At 39.4% G+C, this 24,710-nt stretch overlaps 1 long non-coding RNA gene and 1 pseudogene across 3 annotated transcripts in view; one reads left to right on the plus strand and one right to left on the minus strand.

Annotated features, from left to right (window-relative positions):
• LOC104005584 (uncharacterized) overlaps positions 1-4,294 on the plus strand; it is a 237,742-nt gene extending 233,448 nt beyond the window's left edge. For all 3 annotated transcript variants that reach the window (XR_010155621.1, XR_010155622.1, XR_001713402.3), the window contains one exon: positions 3,341-4,294. This is a non-coding gene — a long non-coding RNA (uncharacterized LOC104005584). The remainder of the gene's footprint in view (positions 1-3,340) is intronic.
• Positions 4,295-10,585: 6,291 nt separating this feature from the next.
• LOC107970474 (ubiquitin-like protein 5) lies at positions 10,586-10,816 on the minus strand (annotated as a pseudogene).
• Positions 10,817-24,710: the final 13,894 nt, after the last annotated feature.

Consider the following 24,710-nt stretch of genomic DNA (forward strand, 5'->3'; position numbering starts at 1 on the left):
TTTAGTCTAAGGCTGTGGTTGGAAGTAAAGGAAGGGATAAAGGGCCATCTCCCTCCCCCACCCACCCACCCTCCCATCTGTCTCTGTGCAATTGACAGGTTTGAAATGAGATTGCTTTCCTAACTACCTGTGGGGCTACCCATGAGTCAATATTTCATATTCATTAACTAATGAACAGCTGGAGACAGTAAAACCTTTCAGTGAAGGCTGGTTTCAGAGCTTGCTAAGTCAATATCCCTCCTTCGATTGTTCTATCTCATAGCAGCATTTGCTTCCCTCCTAAACATTCACTCCTAGAAGTGGATATTGTAGCCTATTTTGACATTGTCTGATGCCATTTTGCGGCTTCTGAAATATGTATATTTGGACTGTTGGAGTGTATAAAAATAGAGAAAAGGTTGGTCACTCAGATTCATGAAGGGTTTTTTAAAGACAGCTCAGGAGTTTTTTGTTTGTTTGTTTGTTTGTTTGTTTTTTTCCAATCCTACTCCTCTGCTTCCGATCCCTTTTTCTTTGATGCTCTGCTCTGTCCCCTCATTCTTCTCCATTCCTCCCTTTCCCCCTTGCGTTAGTCTGTTCTCACACTGCCAAGAAATACATACCTGAGACTGGGTAGTTTATGAAGGAAAGAGCTTTAATGGACTCACATTTCCACGTGGTTGGGGAGGCCTCATAGTCATGGCGGAAGACTAAGGAAGAGCAAAGGGACATCTTACATGGAGGCAGGCAAAATGGTTTGTGCAGGGGAACTACTATTTATAAAACCATCAGATCTTGTGAGACTTATTCACTACCATGAGAACAGTATGGGGAAACCATCCCCATGATTCAGTTATCTTCACCTAGCCCTGCCCTTGACACGTGGTGATTATTACAATTCAAGGTGAGATTTGGGTGGGTAGACAGCCAAACCATATCACTCCTCCTTCCTCCATTTCCTCTATCCTTCCCCATATTATTCCTTAGTTTACACTCATCTTTCCTGCCTCCTTTTTTATTCCATCTGCTTAATTTAATAATGATTTCTTAAATGACTTTCCTGTTTATTTCAGGTCTATTAATACTAAGAAAACCATGTGGATTAACTGCTAGTTAAAAATGACTGGGAGAGATAATTGCTTGGTTACTGGAGGTTTGAGGAAAATTTTGAGTACCTACTTTTTAGGTTGTTATAGAACATAAAATCATGTTCATAAAGCATGTGTTTGGCATATAGAAATTGCTCCATAAAAGTTAGTTTTATTATTTCCTTCTCTGACGCTCTCTTCATATTCAGTCAATAGAAGCAATAGTTTCTGATCACTCTTTTTCTCTAAACCATTGTGACAATCAAATTAGGTTATGTTTGGAGGAATATTTTGTTTCTATTGTCATACTATCTGTCACGTGAGATAGGAAGCTTCATTTTAATTTTTACCTTTTTCTCAGAGATTGACTTAGGCACTCTTAATCTTTATCCCTTAGTCATGTGGCTCCATAGAAAAATTTTACTTGTAAAATTGACCATGCTTTGCTTTCTATGCTTGAGAGAAAGCATTCATTGTATTTAAAGACTTTAGAGCTGCCGTTTGCAACTACTAAATATTCTTAGGGCGCCCCCTTCTGTTTCCTGACAGTAACAGTGTAGTTTATTTTTATTTTAGTCCGGGAAGTCTAATGCCGTTATTCTTTGTAGGAGATGTATTAAGGTGGGATAGTGTAGCATCAACTCTGGCCGGCCAGGGAGCCTAAGGACAGGGGGTGACCTAAATGGTCTACAGAGGGTTGTCAGACCACCACAACAATCATACTGCTCATTATCTCTGGCAAATATCTTAATAGCCTTAGGTTTTTTTCTATAAATTCATAATATGGCAGGGAAGAAGAGTATTAGGATACCATTATTACATGTGAGAAAGCTGAGACTAATTTTTTCCATTTATAGACCCTTCTAAGTGAGAATTCCTTGATTACTTAAACCATGGGTAGGTGAACATTTTACCCACATTTTTAAGGATCTTTTGATTATAAGCAACTGAAAACAATAAGACTTCACTTGAGCAGAATAAAGGAAATTATTACAAAGCACAGGGGTTCCTCACAGAACCCAAAGACCATGGGCCTTGGGCAAACAATGGAATTTGGCACCATTTGCCATAAAGACTAATATTCCAATCCCTGCTATTTCTCACTCAGCTTTCCTCTGCCTGGCTGCTGTCTTCTTTTTCTGCTTTCAAGTTTTCTCCGGTGCCTCCAATTCTAAGTCTGCATGTCTGAGACCACTGGGGCCCACTCTTTTCATTTCAATTACAAATTCCTGGTAGACAAAATCAGTTTGCCTTCCTTTGAGTTAGGTGTCAGGTCCTGAGCAGATATGGCCAGAGGTACAGGGTGATATAGCAGAAACGTGGAGCTTACTCCTCAGACAATTCCTGTTAAGACTTTCTGGACAGATGACCCAAAAATTGACACCTGAGCTACCTGAACAACTGCCTGTGAAAGCATATTTCTTCTGTGCTTTGAGGAAGAGCTTGTGAAGCTGAGAGCCCTGCTGCTCCATTTCAGGCTAGCTCTTGAAAAGGTAATGCTCTGATGGGTGGGGCCACTTAGGAGGGGGCCAGAGACAGGGGCAATTTTCATAGGCAGCAGCTACCGACTCATCAGTAGCTCCAGTACACCTGGAGACATAGTCCTAGAACCATCAGGAGAATAACAAACGGGCTCTTATTCAAGTCTGGGAAGTTGTTGAAGGATTACTGACAACTTAAATAGAAAGAGCTATTTCTGTGGGTTTATCATTTTCCCCCAATGATAAGAATTATTATTACAAAAGCAATGCATATCTGCACTTTTCTCAAATCCTATGGAAAAGTAACACAATACTAATTGAAGCCCTTCCTAATTTCTATCCCATTGCAAGAGACAACCACCAAACACTTACAAGTATATCATTCCAAAATAATTTCCCATGAGTATACCAAATTATAAGTTGGAATTTACCATGAATTACAGTACAAAACCTAAGGTGCAAGAAGTATCACATTCCTTTATTTTTCTAACCCAATTCGGCCACTTGTCAGGATTGATACAATATCTGGTCTTGGGCATTTTGATGTCATTCCTTGGAGGAGGTGGGGGGTAGGTGGGAAGGTGATAAGTTGGGGAAGTTTTATTTTTCTCCTTTTTTTTTAAATGGGGTATCATTCTGTTACCCAGGTTGGAATGCAGTGGTGTAATTAGAGCTCACTGCAGCCTCCATCTCCTTGGCTCATGTGATTCTCCTGCCTCAGCCTCCTGAGTATCTGGGACTATGGGCGCATGCCACCATGCGTAGCTAATTTTTTTTTTTTTTTTTTTTTAGGGTTTTGTAGAGAAGAGGACTCACTTTGTTGCCCAAGCAGGTCTTGAACTCCTAGCCTCAAGTGTCACTCCTGCCTTGGCCTCTGAAAATGCTGGGATTACAGGTGTGAACCACTACACCCAGCTGAGACTTTCTTTTTCTACCCTGAAATCATACAAAATGTTTGGATTTATTTTGTCCAGGAGAAAGGGGAAGCATGCCTGGTTCCTTCAGTGTACCTCTCCTTGTTGTGTCCTCTTGAGCTCCACCTTTTATGCCAAGCTTTGGGATGAGGCTCTTGAGGACTTCAAGCTCCATGATCTAGAACCAGTCTCCTTGGGACATAGATTTCTGTAGCTTTCCTCTTTCAGGATTTTGTAACATGTGGATGGTTCAGAGGAGTGGGCTGCAGGTCCCTACCATTCCTATACCCATTCAATACCCAATTTGCCCAAACTCTGGAAAATTGACTTTCTTCCTCAAATAAAGTCATTCCATATATCCATGTAAACCACTGTGACCACTATGCTCTTTGGATGATAACTCACGCTTGCCCATAAGACCTCTTGAAGGAATAAGCTTTTTAATGAATTATAAAACCAGGTAATTGGACTACATAATCTAGCTCTACTCTAACTAAACTCACTTCTCTATATGATGGGCATTTAATAATTTGTAATTTTTGAATGCCCTGAGCAGCATATAAACGATTACTTAAAGGTATAGTTTTGTGTTAATTATATTAATCTCAACCATTTCTGAAACTCCCCTATGATCCACACACTATGTTAGGTTCTTAACTTTCATTTACTAATGAAGAAAACTGAACTTTGGTAATTTGCCAAGGTTATGGAGCTGTGCTGCCCAACATAAATACAATGTGAGTCACACAGGTAATTTTAAATTTATTTTAATCCTTTTGAGACAGGGTTTCACTCTGTCACCCAGGCTAGAGTGCGTTGGTACAATCTCGGCTCACTGCAACTTCCATTTCCCAGGCTCAAGTGATCCTCCCACTTCAGCCCCCAAAGTAGCTGAGATCACAGCTGTTTGCCACCAAGCCCGGCTCATTCTTTTATTTTTTGTAGAGATGAGTTTCTCCATGTTGTGCCAGGCTGGTCTCAAACTCCTGAGTTCATGAATCTCCCCAATTTCTGCCTCCCAAAGTGCTGGGATTACAGGCATGAACCGCTGCACCGGGACTCTTTAATTTTTTTTAATTTTTTTTTTTGAGACCAAGTTTTTCTCTTTTTGCCCAGGCTGGAGCACAGAGGCACAATCTCAACTCACCTCAACCTCTGCCTCCCGGGTTCAAGCAATTCTCCTGCCTCAGCCTTCCTGAGTAGCTGGGATTACAGGCATGCACCACCACACCTGGCTAATTTTGTATTTTTAGTAGAGACGGGGTTTCTCCATGTTGGTCAGGCTGGTCTTGAACTCTCGACCTCAGATGATCTGCCTGCCTCAGCCTCCCAAAGTGTTGGGATTACAGGCATGAGCCACCGCACCCGGCCAATTTTAAATTTTTTAGGGCCACATTAAAAAGTTTTTTTTAAAGGTGAAATTAATTTTTAAAATATTTTAACTCAATCTAACCAAAAGATTAGCATTTCAATATGAAAATCAATATAAAATTGAGATATTTTACATTGTTTGTGCCAAGTCTTCAAAATACAGTTTGTATTTTTTCCATTTACAGCACCTCTCAATTTGGACTAGCCACTGTTGAGGATGAAAACATGCCTTCAAATAGTTCTGCCTCATGGCTAGGCCAGGGGTATTTTTCAGTCTTTGATTTTGCTTCTGTATGGAGTAGGAGAAAGATGATTGCCTGGGAATTCTAGAAGGAGAATGGAATATATAAAAAGCACAGACTAAGGTGCTGAAATATAATATTACCTCTCCACCTCAAATTGATGTCTGTTACTTAACACTAAGTCTTAATTAGTACATTTTTCATTGAGTGGCCTTGGGAATTCATCTTTCTTGTACACCTGATCCTTAACTCTGCTCTTATTTTCTTCCTGTGATTTATTCTGGCAAAGAAGCTGATCTTTTGCAACAATTGCTGAGTCTAAGGCCTGGCAGAAATGTTTGCAATTGTGGAGCATTGGTTTCTCCTGCCACTGCTTTTGAAATACAAAGACTAAGAGAAGTCTCAAGGAGGAAAGTGCCCAGAAACCAGGGCAGCATCTGAATTGCATCACTCACCTGTTGAGGCTGGGAAGAAGCTGTGACATGGAGACAAGAAGTGCTCATTTGGGCCTGGGTGGGTAAGAGGGGAACTTAACATGGAAGGTGAGAGAAAGTTGCTGTTTCAGGAGGGTATTGCTGCAGCTTTCAATGATGTTCATGGCTGTATGTTGAGGCCACATGGAGGCGATTAAGGCCTGGTAGGCCAGCAACTCAATAAGGCCTCACTTAGCCAATGAGGTTGCCACAGATAGGGACCTCAGCTCTTTAAAGCTGCATTCCTTCAAGGAATTGTGTTGAGCCCAGAGGCATTATTTTTACTGAAATATAATTTATATACAGTGAAGTTCATTTTAGTATACAGTTCTATGGTGTTCTATATATAACACCTCCTCCCAAATTCTCATGCCCCTTTATGGACAATCTCCTACTCCCACTCCTGATCCTTGGAAATCACCAATCAATTTTCTATCCCTGCAGCTTTGCCTATTCCAGAAAGTTCTATGAATGGATTCGTAGAGTGTGCAGCCTTTTGACTCAAGGCATTTTTCACACAGCCTAATGCTTTTAAGATTTATTCATGTTGTTGTGGGTATTACTAATTTGTTCTTTTTATTGCTGGCTAGTATTTCACTATATGGATTTCCCACTTTTCTTTATCACTAGCTGAAATATGTTTGGACTGCTTCCAGTTTTTGACAATCACAAATAAAGCTGTAGTAAACATTTGTGTACAAAACCCAGAAGCATTCTAATTTTAATTTAATCAATTCTATATTTCCACAATACTTCAATTACATGTTATACTGGCCTCCCCAATGTGTCAAATTATATATATATATATACACACACACACATACACACATATGTAAATAACATGCATACCCATATACACCTGCTAAAAATATGTAAAAAGATTAAAATATTTTTCATCATTGATTTTATAACATCTAGTCCAGGTTCAGCAACAGCTAACCATTTGGGGTTTTTAGCTCATTCATTAGATTTTTTTTTCCTCAAATATTCCTTTCCCAACTGATATTCACACAAACCAGTAATATTATAAATGCTTCCCTTTGGTTTCATTCCATATCAAATTCATCTTATTTGCTAACCCCTGTGCTGCTCTAGACTGAGGGCTGAGATGTTCCATCTTGACGATTTACAGCTTTCTGCTGACGTTCCAGTGGAGTAAAGAAAAACTAGAGGACCCTCTGAAAAAAGTACTTTATGTTTTACCCAGGAAACTATTGGTACATCTGGTAGATTTCACTTTAAGTACTTTTCACTGAACACAAATCCAGGATTCCTATCTTTTCTAGATATCCAAAAAGAATGACATTGAAAGGTGCTATTATTGTCAGGCCAGCCAGTTGGTTAGGGTGAAGACAAAAGCTTCCCCCCACTGGTCACAAGCCTAAGTATCTTTAGTTTTGCTCTAGAAGAAAAATCGGCAATTGAGCTGAAATAAGCATACTTTACAAAATTCACATCTCATGTGTGAAGACCACAGGGCATACACTGTGGATGTCTTGACAGCTGGAAATATTTCCTTGGATTTGTCCCACCCTACCAGTACTCAGCGCATTATTTCCTGACTGCTTAATGGAGGGGGAGGATTCATCAGAGATAAGGATTTTCTTCTTCTTTTGTTTGTTTCTGTACCTAATCATTGGGTTCCTGTTAGGCATTTTTGAGTGTCGGAGGGCAGAAACTCTGATTAGAAGTGACTCAGACTTGACCTTAAGTGTTTAGAAAAAAAAAAAAAGAACAATGATAATTGATTCCATCTATTCAACATTTGCTCCTTGCCTGATATTGTGCAGAGCACTATGTATTAATTAGAATATTTATTACTCACAACACCAACCCCATAAATTAGATACTATTATCTTTCTTACACAGATGAGAAAATTGAAGCTCACAAATACAATGGCTTACTTAAGATGGTGCAGCTAGTATATTTCAGAGCCAGAACTGGAAATAATTGTATTTGACTTGCTGTTAACCATCACATTTTATTGCCTGTCAAGTCTGTCCAGTATCCCCATGATTTTCTTGTCTGTAGGTAACAGTGGAATTGATGTGACCTACTTGCTGGACTGAATATTTTGATTTTATCTTACGTCCTTATGCATGGACATAGCCCCTACTATGACATTCTATGGAGTGCACTTCTTTTCTATTCTGTATTTTCCCCCAAACGCTTTGCTTTAAAGGCATTTCATTGAACCCTAGATATTAAATAGATTCTGGATGAGAGATTCTTTTAGGTTAAATCGCCACAAAGAACTTTCTTTTAGACACACAGCTGGCATTTGATTTCTGAAGTTACCATGGATTGAATGCGGAATTCAAAAGGAGCCAGAAAAGCGAAGGTAAAGTGTATAGGCTGAGAGCTTTGATGTGCCAGAAACCATGAAGGATATTTTGTAAAACTTCAGCTGCTCTTCTCAACATTTTCAGTACATTTTATCAATGCGATTTTACAGGTGAGGAAACGGAAACTCATGAAAATAAAGAAACTCATCCAAAGTTTCTCTGCAATTACATGGTGAGATCATGATATAGACTGGTGTTTCTCTTTTTAATTTCTCAATCTTTCCCTACATCAAGCTGTTTCCTGAATTAGAGAAAGGATATTGACTAACTTCTTTGTGATACTATCATGAAAGGAGTGGCAGCATTTTGAAGCCAGCTCCCTAAGCATTCTAAAAGATTTATCTGTTTTCTGAGATGAGAGAATACTGGGAGCTGGATGTGTTTTTAGTTTAGCCCAAGTGTAATGATATCAATGGGCTGTCTCAACAAAAGAAGCAAAATGGGCAGAGAAGAGCTGCGTGGGGAGAGGTAAATCTAGATGTACCCAGGCAGTGCCATTCCTGTTTAATCTGGAAATTACTCCTGGAAATGTATTTTGTATGGATTAGGTTCTGAAATTAGCTACTAAGTATAATATAGCATAGAGCCAAAATTATCCTTTAAACTTCCCTAAAAAAGAGAAATAAGGACTGAACAACTGTCTCAAGATTCTCCTTAGCCTGTTTATGCTTCAATATTGTAACAGATCATTTTTTTCTTCAGTTGATTATAAGATAAAGAATATGTCTTGAGGGAAGGGGCCATGTTGCATGAACATTACCTTTCTTGAAGTGTCTGCAAGATGTGTTCACCAGCAAAGGCATCATATTTTGTTCTCCTAGCTCAAAGTCATTCTGGGCAAAGTCATCTGTACTGGTGCCATCTTTCTTTCTGCCTTTACCTATCACATTGTCTGAAAGGCTGCTGCTTAGGTACAGAATCATGTCTGCAAAATATGTGTCTCTGTGGGACAGACAGCAATGACAAGGCAAGCTGAAATCTACTTCCATAAATGCATTAATAAGGATCACTAGTAGGATAACACTATAAAGAGTGGAGACAGCAAAACATGATTTTCCTGCCTTAAATGTGTGGTACTGATTGGGAGATATCTTTCTACCTGCTTTATATTTACAGATACTTGATGGAAGGGAAGGAGATAGAATAAAAAACAAAAGCCAAGGGAGATATTTTTCAGAGTCATTTAAAAAAATCTTATTGTTTAAAACATTTTAAAATGTTTTGTTGTTTAAAAGAAAAAAATTACACCAAAAATAAAGAATTTACAATAAATACATGAAAGTGTCAAGAGGAATTATTTTTTGATAATTTCAAGAAAATTATGTATGTGGAACAGAGATAACCAGAATGTAAAACTTGAATTATAGGCTATTATTTTTACTATTTACAAATTTACCCTTCCCCCTTTTTTTCTACTGAATTGGTTACTTTCACTCACAAAAAGAGGTATGTACTGGGTGAGATTCTTGAATTAGTTAGAATGCCTTTTTGATAATCTTTATATTAACTATTAATATCTAGATTCAAATGCTGCCAGGAGTTCAGTAAGTTTTTAAAAAGCCCCAGAATATATATTCAAAAGAAAGTGGGCCTGGGATTGAACACCTCTGATGTCCTTCCAGCTGTGTGATAGGATCAGCTGTGTGGTTTTGGCCCGTTCTCTTTGGCTATCTGGACCTTAGTTTATTTATGAGCAAAATGAGCACTTTAAACCAAATGACTCCTAGCTTCCTTTCCAGGTATAACATTCTCTGTATTGGTGATAATGACCAACATTTTGAAGTTTGGGGATATATGTTTCACATCACATTTGAATATGCCATGTTTTTTAAAGTGGTGTTTTAAAAATGGTTCATAAATATTTTCTCCACACCCTGCTTGCAGAATTGCTTCAGGGAAGATCTCTCAAATGATGCCCAGATGGGAGAAGAGAAGGGGAAGGGAGATTTGAGCTTCAAAATAACCATCACTTCACAGATTGTCAGCAGTTATCCCTCAGTGGGCCGCGAACACAGGCAAGAGAAAAATTGCAGAGCAGAATTTAAACTAAATATTGGGTAGAATTTCCTGGCTCCAAAAGTGGGGTGAGGATATGAAAAGATTATTTTTAAAAACCTCTCTGTCCTGCATTTTCAAACGTGAATTCTTTAGAATGTTAACAGGTAATCCCAACTATGTTTGGTTTGGGTTTGGCCCAAGGATATTTCATAATCAAACACATTTGAGCATTGGAGCTATGCTCTTTGTTTATCGCAGGACTTCCTAGAGATTTTAACACGTTAAAACATGTTTTGACTCCCCAAGAAAGAAGAAAGCTCCCAAGGGACTTAGAACTTCCAAAATTTACTTGACCATGGAATGTTTTCCAAAACAGACTTCTCAGAACTTGGGTTTCTTGGAACACAGTTTGGGAAAGTTTGTTTCAGCTGTCCAGTATTAATGAATACAGAAAATTTGATTTCTTTAATCTATGGTAGTTGGAAAGAAAAATGTGATCTAATTGGGTAGCTATTTTGGTTCTTTGTTTTTTTCAATTTTTAAATATAAATATAAATACATATATATATATATATATTTGCCACATCTAAGTCTTGGGTGAGTTTTTAAAAACAAGCATCTATACCAGTGTTGGGGGTGAGGATGTGAGGATGAGAGAGGACAGTGGGGCAGCAGAAATATTAGGATTCTAATCTATTGAAAATAAAGCTCCAGGTTCATCCCATCATGGATTTCATGGTCCCCCAGAATTGTGTGGTCCTTAAAAATCATGTACCATTTCTTCAGGATAATCTTTTTACAATGGGTGACAGCTTGGGCTGCAATCAGCTTCTTACGGTCTCTTAAGGTCTCCAGTGGTGTCATCTATGCTGCATTTAACATGGACCTGAAGCCCAGACAGTTGTTGCAAACAACCTCCATCATCCTAGCTAAAGCTCAAATCACCTTGAATCTGCCGATGCCACAAGTTCCTCACCCAAGTGCTGAACCCCAGTTGCAGTCAACGCTGCGAATCGGAAGCTGGGTGACTATTTTGAGACATCAATGATTTGGAATGTTGGTGGCCTATCATTCTTGCCTCCTTCCAATTCATTCACTAAAGAAGTCCAGGTGACCTTTTCTAAAGGTGAATCTAATTCTCTCACATGCTACCTAGACACTACTGCCTCATTGCTTAAAAGTGTTCTTTGGGCCGGGTGCTGTGGCTTATGCCTGTAATCCCAGCACTTTAGGAGGCCAAGGCGGGCGGATCACCTAAGGTCAGGAGTTTGAGACCAGCCAGGCCAACCTGGTGAAACCCTGTCTCTACTAAATAATACAAAAAATTAGCTGAACATGGTGGTAGATGCCTGTAATCCCAGGGGCTCCAGAGGCTGAGGCAGGATAATTGCTTGAACCTGGAAGGCAGAGGTTGCAGTAAGCCAAGATGGCGCCATGGCATTCCATCCTGGGGCAACAAGAACAAAACTCCATCTCAAAAACAAAAGCAAAAAGAGTTTGCTGGCTGGCTATTGCTCTTAAGACAATCACCTTTAATAAGATCATCAAGACCTTGTAGTGCCTGGCCTGCTCTACTCTCCAGCCTGGTTTAACATCAGCCTACTTCACCCCCATGTTAGTTTCCTGGGGCTACTATAACAAATTGCCACAAACCAGGTGGATAAAAAACAACACAAATGTATTTCCTCACAATTGTAAAGACTACGAGTCCAAAATCAAGATGTTGGGAGGGCCATGTTCCCTCCGAAGACTCTAGGGTTGGGGTCCTTCTTTGCCTCTTCCAGCATCCCCAGCATTCCTTGCTTGTGGAAGCACAACTCAGACCTCTCCCTACATCTTCATGTGGCCATATTTCCTCTGTGTGTCTCTACCTCCTTTTCTTATAAAGTCACTAGTCTTATTGGATTAAGGGCCCACCCTACTCCAGCATGATCTCATCTTAATCAGTTCTATCTGTAATGACACTATTTCCATATAAGGTCACATTTTGAGGTACTGGGGGTTAGGATTCAACTATCTTTTTAGAGGGATACAGTTCAACTAGTAACAACACATTAGCTCTCTCCTTTAGTAGAAGTCTTCATCAACTTCTTGAATTACCTAGATTCTCCGCTACCACAGCCTCACCTAAGATCTTTGCAAATACTCCTCGAGTGATTTTTTTTCTTTTTTTTTGAGACAGTCTCACTCTGTCACCCAGGCTGGAGTGCAGTGGCACAGTCTAGACTCACTGCAACCTCCACCTCCTAGGTTCAACTGATTCTCCTGCCTCAGCCTCCTGAGTAGCTGGGACTACAGGCATGCACCACCATGCCCGGCTAATTTTTGTATTTTTAGTAGAGATGAGGTTTTGCCATCATGGCCAGGCTGGTCTCAAACTCCTGACCTCAGGTGATCTGCCCACCTCAGCCTCCCAAAGTTCTGAGATTACAGGCATGAGCCACCACGCCCAGCCAGAGTAATTCTTTCTCTGTTGACTCTGACTGTTCCCTCACCTCTGTTCCACCATCCTTTTCTGACTTCTATAACGGGGTCATTTCCCTACTTTACATATTTTGTAGCATCCCCCAAATTTATTCAACAGACCTTGCCAGACTTGTAATTTTATACTATGTGTGTGATTATTGTTTTTGTGTTTGTCTTTCTCACCTTCCTTTTTCACAGACAGGGGCCATGTCAGTTTTTGCATTCTATTGTATCCCTAACACTTAGCAGACAGTACCTGGGAAAGCTTAATGAAAATGATCCCTTAATATTTTTTGCAGTAACATTTTTGAATATGCAAACAAATCAATAAATTTCAGAACTTTTCCAAGCAGATGTCCCTACCTGTCCAAAATATTCTCTTCTACCATTTTCATGTAACACCAATTCTACCTTTTCACGTAATACTTAGCCTAGTGCCTAAAGTGAAGCAAACAAAAACTCTCTTTGTATGATAAGTTCCCCATCACTTATAGGGAGAAGGGTGCCTCTGAAATTTTGGAGTTGCTGTTAAACCCCTGTCACTGTTAAAGTTGGCTCTTGCCAAACAATGAAATCATCGTCACACTGCTCTGCTGCTGAGTGAAAGCTCATTGACATAGCCCCTTGTAGAATGTCTATATTCTTCCCTTGACAGGCACTTGGAAAGAAAACCTGTATTATTCAGCTGATCTCTGAGAATAACTGAGCTCTGTTTGTGAAACTGGCTTCATATTTTCATAACCTGTATGCGCGATAGCTCTCTCTACTTTGTTACCTGCTGATAGGAGTATGCAAAGTATTACTTGCCTCAGTTAGAAAATACCCTCATCTGAAATATGATGTTGCACATCTTTTTATGGAAATAACCGGACATTTCTGGCCATGAATCCCCAGAGCATGTTAAATACAGTGGTGAAAATCTACTGAAGAAGTTTTTTTTCCAGGATGAAGTTTTGACAGTTCTCCTGTTGGTTCAGGAAGTTTATAGCAAGGAAAGGATTCCTCAGAAACGATGCTGGTTTTCTTCTGTTTTCCCCTCTATAGAAGACCCTCTGTCAAATTTGTAGCCCCTGTTCCTTTTTTGCTTGTATGCAATCTAGTCCTGTGTTTCTCAAACTGTGACCCACTTACAACTGAATCACCTGGACAGCATATAAAAATCTTTATTTCTGAAGTTCTCCCCAGACTTACTTAGGCTTTCTGAGACAGGGGAAAATTCTCATTTTTAATAAGATCTATGGGGGATTCTTAGGTGTCCTAAAATTTAAGAACCACTTGCTTAGAATTACCAGTTTAGGGGGGAAAAGGCTCTGAAAAAGATTTCTCCAGGGGACATTTGTGAACATATCCCAATAGAAAAATCACACAATATAGGCTGGGCACAGTGGCTTACACCTGTAATCCCAGCACTTTGGGAGGCTGAAGTGGGCAGGTCATTTGTGGTGAGGAGTTAGAGACCAGCCTGTCCAACATGGTGCCTGTAGTCCCAGCTACTTGGGAGGCTGGGGCAGGAGAATGGCTTGAGCCCAGGAGGCGGAGGTTGCAGTGAGCTGAGATCATACCACTGCACTCCAGCCTGGGTGACAGAGTGAGACTGTGTCTCAAAAAAAAAAGAAAAGAAAAGAAAAATCACACAATATTTAGGTTTTATGTGATTCATTCTACTAATTTAAATTTTGCATTATATGACATAAAGCTTTTTGAATGTGACATGGAGATGTATTCAAATTTAGATGTGAAAAGGCATGAAAAGTATAATGGACATGTCAGTCACTTAGCATTCCTGGCCTCTCCTTGTCTGGACAGCATAACACATGGGCCATTGATCCTAGCCATAGCTAATGGTACTAGAAGTAGACACCTGAGCTGGGCCAATCAAATTCTCTATTCTAGAAGATTGAAATTAGGTCAAGATCAGAAATTAGGGTTATGAGAATCTGGGGCTGAGCCTGGAGTTGTTGTTATGGCTATTATCTTGCTCTAATTGCCTAAAGTAGAGAAAAAGGTTCTGCAGAAACAGAACAGAATGAAGTTGACGTGCATGCATAAAGAGAAGCACCAGGCTCTCAGGGAGAAGGAGAGAGGAAGTTTGGTTCCTGATGTTTCAGGTCCTATTGGCAATGTGCAGTATTTTCTGGTAAAGGAATTATACTTAGTTCTTGTATTCTTGTCATTCTTTTAACCCAAGTTATAGCTAGTAAAAGTGCAGAATTTAATGGGTGATGAATGAGGTGGAAGGCTGGAGGATCAACAAATTTCACTGAGTGTTTACATTCAGTGACGTGTGCTGGGACCCACGTCAGCTTGACACATACTCAGATGTTCTGACTCAATATTAATTTTCCTCTATAAAGCATTCTGGCATGATTTCTCCTGTCATTTTATCTGATAATGCTAATTCTCTTACAAGTAGATTTGAAATCAAGAACCAGAGCAGGTGGATTTAATCTTTGGTTTGACTAGCTCATGAAGGTATTGTCACCAAAGGGAAAATGACTCATAGGAAACATTTGTCACTAACATGATTGAACAATTTGGTAAGTATTCATGAGTACATTTTGTGTACTAAGAACAACTTCTTTATACAGACTTATCTAAAATAAGTCATCTTCTGTATCCTTCTAAACAAAATCACAACACAATAGCCATAACTCATAACTCAGTATAATATGAATCATGAGGCTCTACAAGGAACAGAACTCTTGAAAGTCAAATAATTCATTAGAAAGGAAAACTCTGAGATACTAGAATGAAAAGGAAAGTCATCTTCTCGTCTTTCTAACCCCAATAACAGAAAATCTCCTGTCCAGTTACCATCTGCTGCATTTTTTTAAAAAAAAGAAAGAAAATATGTTGATGTAAATCTCAGAATCAAGCATGTTGCACTTTAATGAACCTAAAATAATATAAAACCCAAGAGGCTTCTTCACTGCTCAGCTCTCCATTCTCTCCAGTTATCTGAGAAAAGACAATTTGGTATTCATCCTCCTAGAAGAGTAATTCAAAGAAGATCTTGGTTTTGAGATGGTCAGAAATAAATAAATAATAAATTTTTCATTAATTCTACATGCAAACACACACACAAACACACACACACACACACACACACTCATAGAGTCAATAACTTCCAGAATATACTTCTGAAAGTCAGTAACTTCCAGAATATACATCTCTTCCATAGTAAAGAGATGGTTGTGTTAATTAGCCTCTCACCTAGAGTGATGCCCTTCTTTGAATTAAAACTTCATCAGCATAGATACTACTACAAGACCCAATTATTTTATGACTGGCGTGAGGTTTAAATTGTTTGGGAAAGATTAACTGCTCTGCCTCCTGAATTGGGGTATGAGGAAAGATGTGGGCTTCTGCTGCTCCTCCTGAGAACTCCCTGATGCTGCTGTCAAATCTGGCACAGAATGAGTGAGCATTTCTCACTCTGGGGCACATATGGTCTTCTAATGTTGCTGATGCTTCATTTATTTTAAAAGGCCATCCTACCACAGTCATCTTGTTTGTCCTCTAGGAAACAAAGCCGTGTCTGGCATTTTTAAAAGTACTTTCCCGCAGAACTCAATCTAAATGTTTTGGAGATGTCTGGTATTGATTCTTCTAGATAGGACTAGCAAGGGTTTCTCAAATACTGTTCCAGGAGATGCTGTGCTGAAAGATAATTCTGTACTCAAATAGGTTTGGGAAGGCCTGCAAACTCTGTTTCTCTCTTGGGGGATCCACAACCCTTGTTGCAGAGACTGTAAGCTCCGTGAAGTCAGAGACTATGTCTTTCAAAGTCATCCTATATTCCTGGGCTCGGCACAAGATTGGCATAGCCGGTTAGTAAGAAACATTGATTTGGTAGAATACTAAAGGCTCTGAGAAATCCCTCAATAAAGAAATCTATTTACCTTTTACAATGTACTATTTCCCTCAAAGGTTTGACTATAGAAATCTTTTGTTTTTTAAGGTAACACTTTTATAGTATCCACAGGATATAATTCCCAGGTCATTGTCACTCCATTCTCTAAGGTTTACCTTATTCCTTGATGAAAAGAATGAAAAAAAATGTATAAACTCATCATCATTAAAAACATATCACTCATCTGGAAATATAGGCATCCTTTTATGTTTTAAACCATCCTGGCTAACACAGTGAAACCCCGTCTCTACTAAAAATACAAAAAATTAGCCAGGGGATGTGGGGGTCGCCTGTAGTCCCAGCTGCTCAGAAGGTTGAGGCAGGAGAATGGCATGAACCTGGGGGGCGGAGCCTGCAGCGAGCAGAGATCGCGCCACTGCACTCAGGCTTGGGTGACAGCGAGACTCCGTCTCAAAAAAAAAAAAAAAAAAAAAAAAAAGGTTGGGAAACAGTAAACAGTGAGTGAAAGAATTAAAATGAACAAGTCCTTATATCCCAGAATCAGCCATGTCACAAATTCAAGTCTTTGATGATTTTCATATACAGTCCAGAGTTTACTAAAGATTTTCTGAATAGTCTGGGGGGGTTAATTTAAACAACAAAGTACAGCCATTATCAGCCTTCAAAAACCTATAGGTCTGTGCCATCCTTTAAGTTAATCCTCATGATTAGGGTTTAGCTGTATTGCCTTTCTTTGGTTTTACCAGCATGTTCTGCTCCTTCTCACTTTAAAGTCTTTAAATAAGCTGCTTATAAAACTATTCTCCCTCTCCCTATTTACCTCGTTAATTTTTCCTTAACCCTCACATATGGGTTCAAGCATAATTTCTTTTTCAAGGAAGAGTTCCCATGTCTCTAACTTACACACGCTCATAGCATCCTAAACTTCGACATATTGGCATTCATCACAATTTTAATCAAATAGCTAATTAGGCAATTAGTTGCTTAGCATCTGTCTCCTCTAAAGATTGGAAGCTCCATGAAACATGGAAGGTGTTGGTCTTGCTCAGTGCTCCCTATAATTGTATGCTGGATGGGTGCTTGAGAAATATTTGTTGGATGAATTTAGACTGTATTTTGTAGTTGAATGAGGTTTAGAAAACCTCACAGAGTCCATATTAGCTAACATTTTTTTTTTTTCCAAACAGGACATTGTTCTTACTAAGAGAACAGTCAAGTGAATATAATTGTGGAAACTATTGGAGTATTTAACTAAATTAAGAGTGTTAGTTTTGTGTAATTAGAGAGATTCAATTCACTATGTAGCTCTAATTCATGGATGAGAATAATTCTTTACTTATATACCTTGGCCAGTATTAGCTGTTAACTACATTTCCTTAATTTAGATGCAGGGCCTACTGTATGCTGGGTGCTGAGAATGGAGGAAAAGCTAATTTTAGTGGTTTCTTTCCTCAAGGAGTAGGTAACACAGCAGAAAGCTAGCAGAGTCTTCACTGGAGTTAGAACCAATCAGAGCCTAAAAGAAGTTTGATTCCATCTAACTGAAATAGATTGTGGACAAAAGTGATTTTACACAGGACTTTCCTTTTAGTTTCTTTTTCCTCTTTATCTGAGGAGTATTAGTTGCTCTAAATAATGTTTGCTGCAAGCAAAGTTGATTTGGTTGGTTGGTCTGGTTTCCTACAAACCTTACTTGTTTTCCGTTTTCTTTCCCTTCTTAGTTATTCTCACAATCACCACTCCTAACTTTTGATGCTCCTGTCCAGAAAACTGAGCAAAAGAGTGGCTGAAGAATAGCAATGATGAAGAGAAGAAGTAAAAACACCTGGTAACTGTTGAACAAAAATTATGCCATCCATATTTATCTTCTATAAGTTGTTTCAAACTATCTTTCCCTTTCTTTCCTTTTTCTCCCTCCCTCCCATCTTCCCATTTTCCTCCCTTCCTTCCTTCCTTCCTTCCTTTCCTTCCTCTCTTGTTCTCCTCACTTCCTTTTTAAAAGCTACTAAACTAATTGTATACTAATTGTAGTTGAATATCACTTTGGGCAATTCACCTTCATACCTGACACCTTCACACATCCTTTACTGGTTCTTCAAATTTAATATTCAACAAATAAACTCTTGCTGCCACTATTAGCCTCTTCTCCAGATTCTGCAAATCTAACTAGATTTGTTTCTATAAATTAGGCTGTTGGGAAAGGTACCATAAGACCTTCTTTTTTTCTGAAATGGAGTCTCGTTCTGTCACCCAGGCTGGAGTGCAGTGGCGCAATCTTGGCTCACTGCAACCTCCACCTCCCGGGTTCAAGCAGTTCCCTTCCTCAGCCTCCTGAGTAGCTGGGATTACAGGCACCTGCCACCACACCTGGCTAATTTTTATATTTTTAGTAGAGATGGGTTTCACCATGTTGGCCAGGCTGGTCTTGAACTCCTGACCTCAAATGATCAACCTGCCTCAGCCTCCCAAAGTGCTGGGATTACAGGCATGAGCCACCGCGCCCGGCCAAGACCTTCTTTTACTTCAAATTTTTCTTCATGCTTTAGAATGATGCCATGGCACAAGAGCAAGGACAGTCAAGGTTACAGTTTTTTGCAGAAATAGTATTCTGTTGAATCTTTGCAAGTGCCCACTATCTCTCTATAGGCTAATCCTGCTATTATTTTGTTATAAAGTTGTTCTCTCCTCTAGTTTCCATCTGCCTCAGTAGATGACAAGGACTTTAGAGAGCTCAAGCTGTTTTCAATTTTAAGGAAGGAGAAAAATTAGCCTGCCATATCAGCTTCCCAGGGTCTGTAATGAAGCACTCTGCTGAGAAATCAGGTTTTAAGAAGAAGCTTGAATCTTTCTTTAGTTGGGGATTTATGAGGACAGATTCCTTAAAATGTGTTGTGGTCCTAGAAGGGCACATTGTTAAATGAGAAGTTCATTAAATTTTGGGTAGAGTTCTCCAACTCCACCCAAAAGCATTTGGTAAACTATTTAGTATTTGGGCCCACTTAAGAGGAATTGCATATCCATGCTGTCCAGTATCCTTAATAAGAGAAACCTTAGATACTTCAATCCTTATGTCTATAAGGATTTCTTACAACACTTATTGACTACTGTTATTTATTTCTCTCTAGCTATTTCTTTGGGGTTGATTGTTCTTCCACAGCTAAGTTTTAAAATTCTCAAGGGCAACGGGAGGTGGAGGTTGCAGTGACCCAAGATTGTGCCACTGCACACCAGCCTGAGTAACAGAGCAAGACCTTGTCCAAAAATACATAAATAAATAATAAAATAAAATATCCTCAAGAGCAAGGCTATGTCTAATATTTACAGGAGGGCAGAGCAAATACTAGAAATGAAAAATTATAAATGATATATTAGTTGATAACCCTGTTCACTGGCAGTCAATATAATCCACACCAGGGTTTTGCTGTTTCCCCATTGTTCTCTAAAAGTTCCTAGAAATATATTTCTCCAATAGAGGGATGAAGGGAGTAGTTAAGGTGTGGGAGGAACATTTATTGAGAATCCACTATGTGCCTCACATTGCACCCGGTGCTCTGTATGTTCTATTTCTTTGTGTCCTCCAAACATTCCTGAAATGTTGGAATTATGATCTTTATTGTATAGGAGAGAGTTAGAATTGAAATCCAATCTCTTTATAATTCTGCAATCCTACCTTTGCCTCTAACCTAGGGTGCCTCTCAGGCTATAAAGTGAAATACCTGTAAACCCTTTGCTTTTTGCCTCTTAAGAAAGTAAAGCTTCTCTCCTGACTTCGTGATCCGCCCGCCTCAGCCTCCCAAAGTCCTGGGATTACAGGTGTGTGCCTTCTGCCTGAAAGGTGTTTTTTCATAAAGCGATACAAAGGGCCAGAGAGAATGCCAACTGAAAGTCTGTGTTCCCCAAATTATATTAACAGGACATGAGCTCTCCGGGAGGGCTGAAAGATATTATGTTAAGATTGCTTCTGCGGCTAAATAAGTGTGAGTATTGCTGGGTTAAACAACTCTAACATGACTCCTTGGAGCTTTTAATTGGTTAATTCATTTTGCAAATATTTATGGAGCACTAGGTATGATGCTATATGCAGGAATACACACATGATCCCTGCTCTTACAGCAGTTCTTGCTTAGAGTCTAGTGAGAGAGACATCTGCTTACCAAGAAAATAACCAAAGAAGATATTTGCCTAAAATTTTAAGTCAAGATAAGTTCTATGAAGGAATTGAAGAGAAAGAAGTGGCAGAGACTAATGAGGGAGAGGACTTCTTGTACATGTATAGTAGTCAGAAATGGGTATTGACATTTTAGCCCAAACCTGAGTAGTGGGATGGAGACGTGCCAAGCGTGAGTGGAAGATCTTTCTAGCCAGAGGAAAAACAATGTTGTAAGTCTGCGAGCAGGAAAAGATTTTGGCATGTCCAAGAAACGAAAAGTTGGCCAGTGTGTCCAGAGTACAGAGGAGGCAGAGGACACTACTATGTAGCAAGCTGGGGCAGCTGTCATCAGGTTATATGCTGTGCTTTATACATCATGGAGAGTTTGGCTTTTCTTCTATTTGGTATGGGAAACCTTTGAAGAGTTTTAAGTAAGTACAAATAGAAATATATAGTTGACCTTTCAACAAAATGGAGTTAGGAGTGCTAACCTCCCACACCCAAAAATCCGAGTATAGCTTTTGACTCCCCCAAAACTTAACTAATAGCCTACTGTTGACCAGATGTCTTACCAATAACATAAACTTGATTAATGCATTTTGTGTATGGTATATGGATTATATATACTGTATTATCGCAATAAAGTAAGCTAGAGAAAAGAAAATATTATTTAAAATTCATAAGGAAGAGAAAATATATTTACTATTCATTAAGTGAAAGTAGATCATAATGAAGGTCTTCATTCTCATTGTCTTCACGTTGAGTAGACTGAGGAGGAGGAGGAAGGGCAGGTGTTTGTCTTTCTTTTGCAGGGGTGGCACAGGTGGAGGTGAAGGATGTGGAAGGGGAGGCAAGGGAGGTAGGCACACTTGGTATAAATTTTATTGCAAAACATCTGCATATAAGTGGATCCATACAGTTCAGAACTGTGTTGTACAAGAGTCAACTGTATTTTTTAAAAAGCCACCTTTCTGCTTTGTGTCAATGTGAGTGGCCACAATTGAAGCTCTTCAAGCTTCAACATAGCACTTTGTCCATTTTGTTCACTGTTGTAACCCAAGTGCCTGAATCAGTGCCTGGCACAGAGCAAGGGCTCAATAAACATTTATTGTACAAATGTATAAGTGGAGGTGAGCAAGGTGAAATTAAGAAGTCTAGTGAGACAGATACTGCTGTAATCCAGGTTAGAGGTGACAAAACGTAGGACTCAAATTTATGGTCAGAAAGAAAGAAAAACAGTCAACAAAATTAAAAACTGTTTTGCAGATAGTGATATCAGGACTTTCTGATGGATCTGATGTTGGAACTAAGCAAGGAGAAAGGACTAAGGATAGTTCAGTTAGGAGGTGGTTAATAACTGATAGGCTGGTTACTAGATTCCTGGGGCTGTCCTTGAAGTCTTCCCTCCTGCACTCTGCTATGTGATGCTGGGGCTGGGGGTTTGAAAATCACATTTTTCCTTTGCCAGCTGCTCCCTGTTAGGCTCTGTCACTGTAGGGGTGTGTAAAAGAGACTGAACAGCAGAAAGAAGGAGAGAAGACTTGCTCTTTCCTGGTCACTTTCTGTGGGATTTCTGGTGCCGTGAAAGTCACCCCAGCCTCCCTCTTCTTCACTCCAGCAGATGCACTTCTTTCCTATGTCAGAATAAATCCAGTTTTCAGCTTTCCAGTACTCATAGAACCAGCCTCATTGCATTCCTCTCAGAGACACCAGCACCAGCTGTCCACCCTCTTCAGATACCTGAATTTCAGCTCTGCAGGTCCCACCCATTTAAGCTTTATGTTTTAATAAACTCTGGCCTTTTCCCTTTGTTCTCCAGGCCTAGAGCTGGTTGCTGTTCCTTCAACTGCTACTTCTGTCATAACTTAGTGTTATTTGGTCTTTTCTGTTAATTTAGTTAACACTTTTATAACTAATGTGCAATTCTTTATATTAAACTCTTCTAGATTCAAGTAACTGATGTGTCTTCTCTTTCCCAATTGGACCCTGATCAATGCACTAGGGTTCTGATTTGATTGATAGGAGCATGGGAAAGTCAGAGAGATGCAGATCAAGTACAGGGGAAGAAATGAAGAATTTGGATATGAACCTCTTACATTTGAGACGCCTGTGATAACAAGTAGAGATGTCAAACAGGCACTTGGGTAAATGACTTTAGTGTTCTAAGTGGAGGGTTGAACTTGAAATATAATAAATAATATTATATTCAAGAATTTAGATGGTATATAAAGTCACAGGGTGGAATGATTTCACCTAGGGAAAGAATATATAAAGAGATTAAAAGGGATTTCATCTAGAGAGAGAAGAAAAGGGGGCTCTAGGGTTGAGTATTCAATATGCTTATATTCATTATACATGATTCATTATACATCAATAATTGTTATGGGAATATATGTTTCCTAATACATGTTAGGAAATACTGATGTAATCTTTGAGGATAAAGTGCAAGAGTGTGCACCTCAGCTCACTCGCATAGAGAACAAGCAGGGAGTTGGAGTAGAACTCCCAGCAAAGAATAGAAAGCATATATTTGGCCCAGGAATCTCCTATGCTGTACCTTCTATGACCTTAAGAAAAGTAGTACACAGCCAGGAAATATGCAGACCTGGCTGAGAGGAAGAATATTTCAGCGCTGGGCCTGTGACTCTCCCAGGTTCACAACTGGAAGCCAGCAGAGTTCTGTGACTAAATGCATGGACTCTTTAGTCAGCAAAACCAGGTTTGAATCCTGGTATTAACACTGTCTAGCTGTATAACCTCAGGAAAGTTTACCTTTTCTGAGCCTCAGTTTCCTTGCTTGTAAAACTAGGTACAAAAATTTATACCACAAGGAGCTATAGGGATAACTAAATTAAATATCTCTAAGGGGTTTAGCATAGAACCAAATACATTGTTGATGATCCATAAATGGTAGCTGATGATAGTAGTTGTAGCAATCAAAGCAGCAGTAGAAGATTATCTTACATGTCTCTGTGCAAGAGGCCATGCTCCATTTTTTTTTTTTTTTTTTTTTTTTTGTGAAATGCTGAGTAGAGAGTGGTTTAACATAAACTTCAGGTTTAACAGCAAGTGATGTGTCAGGTCCCTGATAGTTTCGAGAAGACCCTTTAAGCAACACATTCTTCCTGATAGAATAGAATTGAGCAACTGTAAGCCTAACCTTGGACAAAAGAGGTCAGCTCATGATACAGTGTACTGCAAAGCATCCAAATGATTCATGGCTCAGCAAAACCCTGATATAAAGGTGATAAATGACAGAACCTAAGAATAGAATCATATGAAAATTTAGATAAACTGATCCAGAAGAGGCAAGAATGGGCACTATGACTTGAGTTTGAGTAAAAGAGTCTTATTTCAAATTTTAAAATTATTTTTATCTTTTAAAACATGCCTACTTCCTTGATTTCTCACTCAAAGTGTAATGGGGAGTATATGGGGTGGCTTAAGAGAGGATAGTACCATTATTTTTCCCTTCCTTGATGAGACAACCAGTTTTTTGTTTGTTTGTTTGTTTTTTGAGACAGGGTCTTGCTGTCACTCAGGGTGGAGTGCTGTGGTGTGATCTCAGCTCACTGCAACTTTTGCCTCCCAGGTTTAAATGATTCTCCTGCCTCAGCCTCCTGACTAGCTGGGATTACAGGTGTGCGCCACCATGCCCAACTAATTTATGTATTTTTAGTAAAGATGGAATTTCACCATGTTGGCCATGCTGGTCTCAAACTCCTGATCTCAGTTGATCCACCTGCCTTGGCCTCTCAAAGTACTGGGATTACAAGCATGAGCCACCGTGCCCTGTCTGAGAAAAACACACATTTTAAAAATAAGTGCCAGCAAGTGTTTGTTGTATTTGTTGCCAGAATCTTGTACTTGGCAAGTTAGGCTAGATTTAGGCATTTGTAACACCCCCCCAAATCTCAATGGTTTAACATATAAAAATGTATATCTCAATTCCTCAAAATCTGCTGTAGATCAGGCACTCTCCCAGGCTGCTGTGTTCCATGGGGTCACCTAAGTGATCTTATGAAACTGTCATCTCAGCACATGGGCTCCACGCTACTCACAGAGGAGGAAGAGAGAGTCAAGAATTGTGCAAGGAGGTTTTACTGCTTGGGCCTGGAAGGGATTCTCATCCTGTCCACTCCATTTCATTGGCAGAATCAGTCACATTGCCCTGTTTAAATACCCAGTGATTACAAAGTTTACTCTTCTCTGGCCCAAACAGGAAAGAGCTCAGTGATAGGAGCAAGCCCTCATAATGTCTACCAAAGACCCTGAGGTTTTTGGACATCAATCTCCAGTACAGAAATCCTATTCTTTGTTGATGTATG

This window comes from Pan troglodytes, chromosome 2 (assembly GCF_028858775.2).
Source record: "Pan troglodytes isolate AG18354 chromosome 2, NHGRI_mPanTro3-v2.0_pri, whole genome shotgun sequence".
Lineage (NCBI taxonomy): Eukaryota > Metazoa > Chordata > Mammalia > Primates > Hominidae > Pan > Pan troglodytes.